This window comes from Hyposmocoma kahamanoa, unplaced genomic scaffold, assembly GCF_003589595.1.
Source record: "Hyposmocoma kahamanoa isolate Upper Pololo Valley unplaced genomic scaffold, ASM358959v1 215, whole genome shotgun sequence".
Taxonomy (NCBI): Eukaryota; Metazoa; Arthropoda; class Insecta; order Lepidoptera; family Cosmopterigidae; genus Hyposmocoma; species Hyposmocoma kahamanoa.
Genome location: NW_020653736.1, coordinates 2340193 through 2352614, shown reverse-complemented (window position 1 = coordinate 2352614; position 12422 = coordinate 2340193).

The following is a 12422-nucleotide window of genomic DNA, read 5'->3' as shown; positions in this document are numbered from 1 at the left end:
AGCTTCCTGAAACAATACTATTCAAATGGCTCACGCTGTGAATAGTTCGTCTATGTTTTTTCCAGACAGGCACAATACGGCAAGGAAGTTCCCAGACACTACAGACAAACAATTGTAATATTCTGTGGCGTGTGGCTTTTGGCACAAATAATTTCGTTTTCGAGTATTCTGACCAATGATCTTAGTTTGGAATCTTTGCGATTTAAAACTCTAAGGGTCGTATTCTAGAACTCTACTCAATGCTCAAGTCAAGGATTTGAGTATGGTTTAAAGCACTCGAAATCATACTCAAGTCCCTGCCATTAGGGTCGTATTTCCAGTGCTTGTGTTTCAATTGCAATCCTGACTTGAGTATTGAGTAGAGTTCTAGAATACGACCCTAAGTGGCACTGCAACTTTATGGATAAGCGTTGTTTACCAAAATGCGCACGACCTGCTCACCCCGTTACTTGATATTTATAAAAAGTTGTTGTAATTACTGCAAGCTCAGGAAGAGGCGTATAAGTTTAATCATTCGCTAATTAATTTTCTTGAACTAAAAGTTCGGGAGAAATATTTGTCTGGGTTACATTAATTTCTATCGTGAGTATGGGTGTAATTTGTGGTTGTCTATGTGTGTGTCCATGACACCCGCGATACAGGGTTTCCCTAGTGCGGGGCTATGTTGAGTGAGTGCGTTATACTGCTATATTCAGAGTGTACTGTAAAAATTTTGGTTTTGCATTGATTACAATAATCACGTCACTACATCCGGGCCGCTATACAATACGCCATCTTTATGTTATGTTAGTTCATTTTAAAATCATCTTCCTATGAATAGGTGCTTTTGAAATAGACAAAGAAAACCATCGATATGTTTGCTGTATGGAAATGAAAACTAGTTTCTTTGCGAAAGTTTGGTTTACGCTATTCGTCGAATATATAAAAAATAATTGCGGATGAAATCGTGGAACAGGTTTCTAATTATTACCGTGACATAGTGGACGTAATACACATTACGATTAAAAGAGGAGTGTTGTATTAGATTGTATTGCCTATGTTGTTAAATTGTGTATTATAACAAGTTAATACGTCAGAAATACAACAAAGTATAGTTATTTGCTATTAAATTGAAGATGCTTTATGATCACATATTTACTTACAAATTAGTTTTGACTTGACTCACTTTGGATGGTAACTTACAATATATATAATTTTCCGTACTCTACGTTGTTGTTTTTTTTATTCTTTTCGTTTCGGTAAAAGCAATGGTTTAACATTATACAGCCACGTTCCGGTGATTTTTTCTTTTGATAGTTTTCTTTCTAAAATATTTTCACTTGACGTTGTCGTTCAAAAATTGTTTTTGTGAAAATAGGGAATCGGCTTAGACTATATTTTTTTCCATCCTCTAAGGGAATCGGACAACTTTTCAAAAAGTATTTAGAATTGACTATACTGGACACGTACAGAAGAGAAAAATATTATGTCAAAATTTTATTCAAATTAAACTGTCACAACTCAGAACACGTGACATCGTTGGTGACTGAAAAAAAAATAAAGGAAAACAATGTGCACTTGGTACTTGCGAGAGTTTTACTGATAGTAATCTTCAATCCAATTTTTCTCTGTTTAGTCAAAAAGTGATTACATGCAGAAAAACACAAGTTATGTCTCAGGTGCATGGCAGTCCCCCTCAGCTCTTTGTGATTTTAAACTCTGAGTGGCGCTGCAACTGTTATGGACAGGCGTGTCTCTTACCACCAGGCGCACGGCTTGTGCGTTTCGTCACTTGATATAGTAAATAAAACAGACATTCTTTTCTTCCATTTAATTATAGTACTTCTTGTGAAAGAGTTTGTCCAGGGAAGTACTGCCACCTTACCTATTTCTACCGCCAAGCAGTAATGTCAGCATTATCGCGCTCCGGTTTGGAAGGGTAGGGGTGTTGGTAAAATTACAGCCACATGGGATTTGTCGACTTAATGTCTGAGGGTGATGGGGCAGTGGCAGTGCCGCACAGATCTTTGTGATTTAGCTTAGCTTTATACAGCTCTAAGTGGCGCTGCAACTGTTATGGACAGGCGTGTACATCCCGTCACTTGAAATCATGAAATAAATTAAGATTTTTTTCTTATTATGCTAAGAAATGTTTGCCGTGTTCTGTATTTGCGAACATAGGTAGCCTCCCCCTGAGCACGCCGACTCTCCTGGTCTTGTGCCGCCCGCATCCAGCCTTTCCAAGCTCACTCCAACACACGCTGAGCTACGAGACTTGTTTTTGATGTCCACAGACTGGATATGTTAAAGGTCAGAATGTAGGCATCTTCAATGATCACATCTTAACTTTCTCTCAGGTAAGATTGTGGACAAACCTGAATAACAAAAACATTGAGTTACAAGGAAAAAACAAAAAATACTCATAGACGCGCCATTGACACAATGTTCATGGTCACACCTGTCTCTCATATTTGAATACTTCAATGGGGCAATGGTGTGTTTATTAACAGACATGTTAAACAAATACTTAACACATTTTGTCTTCAACAACAGATCGTAGAATATTTATCTAAATTACAAGTAATACATCTTTTTTACAAGTGTAACAGTATTACCTGTATTTTACCGTAACTGTCATGCTTTAATCGTATTTAAAAAGATATGGAAAAAGTTGAATATTTGGCTTGATTGATTTATTCCGATGCCGTAAAATTAATATTGCAAAAAAATGGCAACACTCAAAAATACTCAAAAAACAGGGATTCGCTCTGGACCTTTTGGAGGGAAAAGTGTCGTTTTTATTTTGACTTTCAATTGTTTTGTGAAATCTAGTTTAAAGTGGAATAGGATAGTGCTATTGTACCTTACTCGAAGATTAAAACGCGAAATTATACGAATCTAAATACCCGTATCGGCCCGTATTAAGGAATCCCGAGTCAATCCAAGCACGCCGCCTCAAATTGCCTATCCTCTTTGTGGCGGCCATATTTACAGAAACATAATTAAACTTCATGTTTATGATGGCTTTGCCAAAGCCTTAATAAATTAAAAAAAAAAACAGGCGCGGATTTTTTTCGAGAAAGTTTTTGTTGTGTACAAGATTCTTAGGCCATTATTGTTAGAGTTGTTTATTGAGAGCCAATAATGGAGTCAATAGTAATAATGTGCCAGATAACTACATTTATAACTTGGCATCAAGCTAAAAAATTGCCTGCACTATGACTATTTCATTATAAATCGGTTTTCGGAATTATGAAAATTCGACCAAATGTATTTCGGGCAAATGTAATTTCTGATAGGTAACCATGAATACCAGGGCAACGAATTCCTCTCCAAGAACTACCCAGAACACCCAGACCTAGAAAGAAAATTAGAAAGGTTTGTTTTTCTAACTGATTTCACCAGAAATAAAATCCGATACCTCTTCATCCAGCGGTCACAATGGAAACCGTTGGGTCACCGAGGTCGTCATCGAGGTATGTGTTTAGTTTTGTATTTTTATATGTGATTTATTATTACATTTTCTACAACGATACATCACAATGTACAATAAAAATATAAAGCTGCGTATTACACGATTTATCAAAATTTTGTTATTTTAAAATTAATTGTGCGTAAGTATTAGATCAGAAGATTAAGTTGTACTTCTTTAATTTAGTAGCAAAGTCAAAGTCAATCAACATTCTTACATTAACGTCACAATATATTTACGAAAATGTTAATTATATAGATTTTAAGACTTTCGTGGTTATTCACTAAATGATTATCATTAGTATCAGGTTTCTTACCACGGTATGACTTCTTTTTATTTTCCCGATATTTCGGAACGGTTGCACGCTCCATGGTCACGGGTTGACTGGCTACCGTTCCGAAATATCGGGAAAATAAAAAGAAGTCATACCGTGGTAAGAAACCTGATACTAGTGATAATCATTTAATGTTAATTATGTTATGAAACACAGTAATTTTTGATATAACATTAACACGAGGAATAGAAATAAGTTTGTTTTAGCTATTCTCGACAGTCGTCTTCACAAAGTCGAAAATTTATTAATGGGACAATGTTTAAGCTTCATATATAGGGTGGAAATTTGTAATGCCACCCGGAGGGAAAGTACTCTAAACACTGGAGATAGAAATTTTTACTTAAAGGAAACATTCCTTTATTTTTTTAAAGAAATAAAACTGCACTCATGGATTTTCGAAAATTTCTAGCAACACGCGGGAGTCGAACCCGCTTTAATCTGAAAAAAATGCACCCTGCACTTTTATTGCATCGATCGATAGAGTTAATTCTCTAAGAATAAAATCTCTCTCACAAAATTGGTTAATTAAATGAAAAAAAAAAAACCATGAAATCTTAACATATTTTAATAAAACGAAAAAAATGGTAATCTAATTAATTAGTCGCTCGAAATGAGCTCCATTTTCTTGGATTTACACAAATTTAATCTTTTAACGAAATCATTTTGAGTAACTTTTAATAACGTATTGTGATGAAATTACAAATCGTAGTCTGAACCTCAGCCTTCAAAATGAATTCGTTAAAAGATTAAATTTGTGTATCCAAGAAAATGGAGCTCATTTCGAGCAACTAATTAGTTAGATTACCATTTTTTTCGTTTTATTAAAATACGTTAAGATTTCATCGTTTTTTTATTTCATTTAATTAACCAATTTTGTGAGAGAGATTTTATTCTTATAATTAACCCTATCGATCGATGCAACAAAAGTGCAGGGTGCATTTTTTTCAGATTAAAGCGGGTTCGATTCCCGCGTGTTGCTAGAAATTTTCGAAAATCCATGAATGCAGTTTTATTTCTTTTAAAAAATAAAGGAAGTAAAAATTTCTATCTCCAGTATTTAGAGTACTTTACCTCCAGGTGGCAAACAACAAGAAACAAATTTCCACCCTGTATAATATAATATAACATAGTAATAAGATCAGGAGACTCTACCTTACGAATGAGCACTAGAGTTTAATTAACACGACGATTTCAAGTGTATAATTTGTTCACCTAAGAAATAAAGATGATTTAAATTTGAATTTTGAACGATAAATTTATCTTTGCACACTTGAAAATGTACTTGTAACTATATTTTCGGAAATAATTGACGTGGTTTGTTTGATTCTTTTTTTCATAATAGGTGGCAAGCGACACGCCTATCCATAACAGTTGTAGTGCCACTTAAAGCTTTAAATCACAATGATCTGAAGGGCACTGTCACTGCGCACGTCACCTTGGGACATAAGTTGACAAGTACCTGTAATTTCACTAGCACCATTATTACCCTTCCAAACCGGAACACAGTAATGGTGACATTACTGCTTGGCGGCAGAAATAGGTAAGGTGGCAGTACTTCCCTGGACCAACTCTTTCACAAGAAGCTCTACTGCTACTAAAACAATCTACAACCGTCAATAGACAAATATACGTGATCGGGAAAATTAGTTTGAATATAGGAAACGAAACTATTTTTCCGGATTTTTCGGATAGTTTGAATATATTATTACTTTATTAAGTTGCCCGCAGTCGTCGTGTTTAAGTAAATAAAGAAAATTCAAGCTTCTCACATCAAAAGAAAAACAATTCTATTAAAGTTTCGTGAGCTTATGACAGCTGCTTTGAACCCTTTCCCAACCACGGAGTGCTGACATGCTTTGATCTAGTCCACTTGATTGCACAGACATGACACATCTTTGTATTGTAGCGCTCTTTGTAAAGGCTAGTTTAGCCTAAAGGGCATGTCTGCTTGCTGTGACGGCTGACAGCGTTGTGGCTCGGGTGTTCTAAATTTGACATCGTGAAATCGCCGGTGGCAAATCAGAGCCTTTGAAATTGAGGGTATTGTAAAGTTCTTGTATTGCCTTTGCCTTTTGAAATGTATAATATGTTTTAGTAATAGAAATAAATAATAACAAAGAAAATACAGTTACTTGACTACCACAAATAACACCACACGAGAAAAAATATATTAAAAACAAAACAGGCACCTGCCCCATCCCATCTCCAGCACTCCAGCAAGAGGGCTAGCTCGACAGCTGAACTGGCGGAAAGAATAAAGAATAATAAGTACAGTCAAGAGCACCTCAAACTTAACACTTTGTATTTTGGACCGTTCTTATCGTAAGCGGCATAGAGTTGGATTTAAATCTTAAGTGTCAAGCTTGACGTGCTCTTGGCTCTGAACCTACCTGGACCTCGTTTCCGACTACCTATTTACAGCCTTTGAAGTCGAAACCTTTAGCCCGTAGGGTCCTGGTGCCCTTCATCTGCATAAAATTTTCTCCAAAAAAAATTAATAGACTGTCAGGAAAACCCAAGGGCCGGCAGCTACTTCGCCCAACGCGTTAGCATAGCCATACAAAGGGGGAACGCTGCCACCATCTTGTGCACCCTGCCGCGGGGATCCAATTTCATTAATATAATTTAATCCTAGTATATTTTCTAGTATTTAACTTTTATTGCACCGTACCTGCATATTGTAACTCATTGTCTAATAAATACGATTTTATGTACGAGAACACATATAATGGCTTCATTTTGATTTTTTTTAAACTTTCCTTCATAAGGATGGACGTATGAGTGAAGTATGTTGTGTTGTAGAGACATGTTTTTGTTCGATATCCAAAACGTAAGTAATTGAAATTAAAATATAACGTTAACTCAATTTCTAACCAAGACATACTCGTACGCATCACATATTGCAATTAGACTAAAAATATAGTCTACCTATGCTTCATACACACACATACTAACTTAAATGGAAATGTGCAAAAACCTGTACAGTGATAGAATAAGCACGGCAGTTAAATCTTGTTTAAATCTGGTTCATGCTGTTGGCGTCGCGGCGAAATGTCATTAAACTACGAGAGCATTGAGAGTACATATCGCCGAGGGCACTTGACCACGACAGAGACATATACGCAGTAGGGAGACTACACTTTCGAAGGGGAAGGGCGAATTTTCGCCGGAGGAAAAGCAGGGATACTATCAGGAAATAATGTGTTTTTTATTTTATTTTAATACCAAGTGACGGGATGAACAAGTCGTGCGCCTGGTTGTAATCGACTCGCCTATCAATAACGGTTGCAGAGCTTTAAATCGTAAAAATCTTCTGTGCACTTCCACCATGAGACATAAGTTGACAAGCCCTGTAATTTCACCACCACCCTAACCCTTCAAAACCGGAATGCATTAATGTGAGCATTACTGCTTTTCGGCAGAAATAGGTAAGGTGGCAGCACTTCCCTGGACGAACTCTTTCACAAGGAGCTCTACTGCTGCTACGAAATGTGGGTGTTAAAGTGTTGTCAAGTGAAAGTGAAAGGTAGTCCAGTTTACAGTTTCGACTATTAAATAATAATTGGTAATCTTTCTGAGGATAGGATAGTTTAGTTGCAATAGCACTAGAGCTCCTTGTGGAGTTCGTCCAGGAAAATACTGCCACTTTGCCTATTTCTGCCGAAAAGCAGTAATGCATTCCGGTTTTGAAGGGTAAAGTGCTGGTGGAATTACAAGCACATGGGTATTGTTAACTTATGTCTCAGGATGGCAGGCGCAGTGGCAGAGCCCCTCAGATCTTTGCGGTTTGTTTACTTCCAGGCGCACGACTTGTTTGTCCCGTCAGAAAAAGTTATAATATAGTATTAATTGCGTACATATTACATTGCCTCTCGTGCCACTCGCTCGGCAGATGATTGACAAAAATATTTCTCGTCAATGTCAAAGAATCATTTATTCCTTAGGTGAATTCAATTACAATTGAAAACGTAATTATTTTAATCTACTGCTCGTTCACTATGCTGACTTCCCTGAAAAGAACGAGCGAGAAAAGAAAAGGGATTGCTCTTTGCAAATAAACTTAAATGCTATGGAATACACTTTGAATCAACTTTGCGTGGAATCTAGATCCATGTGATCTCTCCATACATCTTTATCTAACACGTAGTCTTCAATTTTGTAATATGACCTTTTAATTAAAATGTTTTTAATGCAAGTTTTAAACTTAGGAAATGATAATCTTAATATGTGCTCCGGAATCTTATTGTAAAAACGTTTCATAAAAGAATCGTTTACCATTGTTGAATGCTATCATGGTACCATGAATTTGGACTTAGTTCTAAGATTAATGTTATAAATATTTTCTTTCTTAATGAAATTATGTATATTTTTACGGGCATACAATACATTTGAGTTTGTTTTGTAATATCAAGTAACGGGACGAAGAAGCCATGCACTTAGTGCTTTAAATCGCAAAGATCTGAGGGGTACTGCCACAGCGCCCGTCACCCTGAGACATAAATTGACAAGTCCTATGTGCCTGTAATTTCACCAGGACCCTTACCCTTCAAAACCGCAATACAGTAATGCTGACATTACTGCTTGGCGGCAGAAATAGGTAAGTAATGAGTAAATGTACTGTGATGCCATAGTCATGATACTAGTTTCCATAAACTTTTCACTCAGAGAAACCCGAGAAAATAATATATACATACCCTTTCCACTATTGGCCGCGACTCTTCGCTAAACAGAGGATAGGTAAAAGAAAATAGAATCCTGAAGTATCCGTAAATGATTGGTTACCCTGGTTTTAAGCCGACCTCAATGATGTACACCCCAGGCCCAACATGTCATACGTCGACACTCCTCTGTACGAATGTCCACAGCCATTCGAAATCGCTCGACGGGCGGTTTTAATTAACGAATGATCGACAACGAGTGGTTTTCTGTTATAAATTAGGTATTATGTTTTTGACTTTGACGCCTTGGTACTTGGAACCAGAGAATAAAATCCATCCTCTGAGGACATTGACTTACAATTATATGGACGTCGGGTCCGCGCTAAAAAGTGTCCGCACTTGTAAGGCGCTAAAATCGTATACAGAGCGCGACACTCCGCTTTAGTCTTCATTTGTTCTACGGACAGCGCGATACTGCGATGACATAACAATTTAAATTTCGAATAGGTTGACTTGGGACATTTTTTTCGTGGTTTTTGTATTAGACCCGTCGTCCATTTATTTGTAAGTCAATGTCTGAGGAGTAAAAAAATACTTGAAACTGAACGTTTCTTGACGGTTCTTATGTAACAAGTGTGAGTCGAATTTGGAAATTACTTTCATAGTTTAATAACATGCGGTATTATACTTTCGGGAAGTACGTTAATAGAACTTTGTCATGCGCCGAATGGCCTAAGTAAAAGGTACGAGATTTTAAAATCTAATTATGTAATAATCGCATACAATACTTTTTCTACGAGTAAATCAAATAATTAAACACAACCAATATTGTATATTTTGTTAACAATCCATAACAACAAACTCATTTTTTTTTTCCCATTTATTTAGGTAGGCGAAGGTTCCACCACACAGCCTACTCATATTTAGAGGAAAGCCAAACAAACGCTATAAAACAAAAAGATACATCTTTAATTAATAGAAGTGGCCAAGTATCGCTTAATTTCAAATGTTTTATAAAGGTTTATGGCCCGATTGCAAGATCATTAGACCAATTCATCGAGTATATAATCAGAAGTAGAGACGAAATGTCATTTAATTTGCTTGAAAACTATTCTGCCATATCATTACGGTGACAACTGCACTCCGATTGGCCAGTCCGAATTCGAAACAATTGACGGGTGTGGTTAATTGTTTCACTTCAAATCGAGCAGTTTAACTTAAGCTTTGCTATAATGGACGAAAATTGAAAAAATGTGATTCCGTTTGTTTTGTAATTAGATGTTTTGCTGTTTTACCCACACCATCAAATGAAACAGTCCTCCATAGTTATTATCTTTATTACAATAAATACAGAATATTTTTTGAATATACGGAGACAAGTACACACAGGTCAGTTGTTGCTGTACTATTTCAGGTTTCTAATTTGTGATTTCAGCGCACACGAGACTTGATATTTAAAAGCGATATAAGGAGTTGCCGGGGATGGATGGCTCTTGTTTCGTCTCCATTTCTGGTTATATACTTGATGCCACCAGGCGTACGACTTGTACGTCCCGTCATTTAGTATCATAAAATAAACTGGTCTACTATTAAAATGCCATTGCAATTTTTTGGTATTCTGGTAAAAAAACATTTAATTTGAAGACTTATTGGTGATTGAACGAGATAATACATATAGATTTGCATGGCAATATATATTTAAAATATCACCATTGCATGACGCAACTAAATGCCCTACTCCTCGGTTAAAATATAATATAAAATAAAAATAAGCAGTACTTGGCCAAACACGATCGCTTCTATACTCTTTTTAATTTGTAAACCGATTTAGATGATTATTTTTTTGTTTTTTTTTTGTTTGAAAGGGCACCTCAGTAGTAGTCTCGTTTAAATTTGAAGAAAGTATTCCAACTCTAAGGGTAGCAAACTACGGGACGAATGACTTTTGAGGTCGGTTTTTCAGTACTCTGTACTGAGGATATTTTTTTTTTTTTGTGGTTTGTAACGTTTGAGTTTTTTGTCGTGGAATGTTAACAAATATAATCTTTAAGTAATAATTTGTGTATTATTATTTTAATTTACTCACAGAAAAAGTATTGTATGCAAACATTACACAATTAGGTCTTCAAATCTCGTAATTCTAAAACCCAAACCCGGCACTCGATTTTAAAAACCCTCATTATGTAATGATTGCACAAAATACTATAGTCTGTTCCAATTCATTTTAAATAAAAAGTAAACAAACCTATTTGTTTCAAATTCTAAAGCAATCACTCAATAATACGACTAAGTAACACTTTCACGTACTTTTCCACTTGATATCTCATTACTTTTTCCTACAATATTCATTTGAACAGCATCGTAAAATCGTATTTGAAAAATGGCATTTCCAAAGTGAGGTGATTTCTCATCAAGACGGGTTTACTAGTGGTAGATCGACTAGCGATGCGGGGGTAGCATTACTAAAACACATATTTGATGCTTGGGAAAGGTCCCAGAACGCTATTAGTGTTTTCTGTGACCTCTCAAAGGCATTTGATTGCGTTGATCATATTACTCTTATTAGGAAGCTGGAACATTACGGTGTAAATGGCAAGGCGTCGAAACTTCTCTCGTCATATCGCAACGGTAGCATTCAGAAAGTAGACACAAAAGGAAGTGACTTCTTTGGGTTCTCCGGTAAAAATGGGTGTTTCGCAGGGCTCAATACTTGGACCTTTCTTATTTCTAATTTATATTAATGATCTGCCATTCTTTGTTAAGGACCACTGCGAAATAGTGTTGATTGCTGATGACACATCCTTGATTTTTAAAACAGACAAACATGACATTAACTACGACCGTATTAATGATACCTTCTCTAAGGTAGTTTATTGGTTTAATGCTAACAATTTATTACTTAATGCCAAAAAGACAAAATGTGTTAAATTTGAATTACCTAACGTAAAATCGACTAGTCCAAGCATATAAATAAAGAGAGAAAAGTTAGACCTTGTTAACAAAGCAGTCTTCTTGGGAGTGACCTTAGATAGTAACCTTCAATAGTTTCCACATATATCTTCCCTGGCCTGCAGATTAAGCTCCGTTGCATACGCAGTACGCAGAATACGTGAGCTTACCCGATGTTAGTACTGCTAGACTAGTTTACTTTAGTTACTTCCATAGTACAATGTCCTACGGGATTCTCATGTGGGGTAAAGTGGCAGATATTCAAACCATATTTGTATTGCAAAAACGAGCGATTCGTTCTGTGTATTGTCTTGGCTTTCGGGTTTCTCTCAGAGAAAAGTTTAAGGAGACTGGTATCATGACTGTGGCATCACAGTACATTTACTGAAATATTTTATATGCCCGTAAAAATATACATAATTTCAATAAGAAAGAAGATATCCATAATATTAACCTTAGAGCTAAGTCCAAATTCATGGTACCACGATTTCGTTTAACCAAGGTAAACAACTCTTTTATGGGGAACTGTATACGTTTTTACAATAAGATTCCGGAGCATATATTAAGTTTATCATTTCCTAAATTTAAAAACTACATTAAAAATATTTTGATCGGAAAGCCATATTACAAAATTGAAGACTACGTGTTAGATAAAGATGTATGGAAAGACGACATGGCTCCAGAATCCACACAAATTTGATTCAAAGTGTATTCCATAGGTAGCATTTGAGTTTTTTTGAAAGAGCAATCCCTAGAGTTTCTTGCTTGTTCTTCTCAGGGAGGCCAGCGTAGTGAACGAGCAGTAGCTCAAATGTGACGTTTTCAAGTGTAAATTTATTTTACATATGGAATAAATAATCTTTGACTTTGACTTTGACTTTCTATACTTCTATGACTTGTCTATGGTTGCATAGTACTGTATGAAAAATAACATTCGGTTCATTCAGTTAAAGTTTATGTAATCGATTAGTTAATCGAAAATTTTAATCGCATCTAAGTGTAAGGTTTTGAAGGAGGATATAAAATTAAG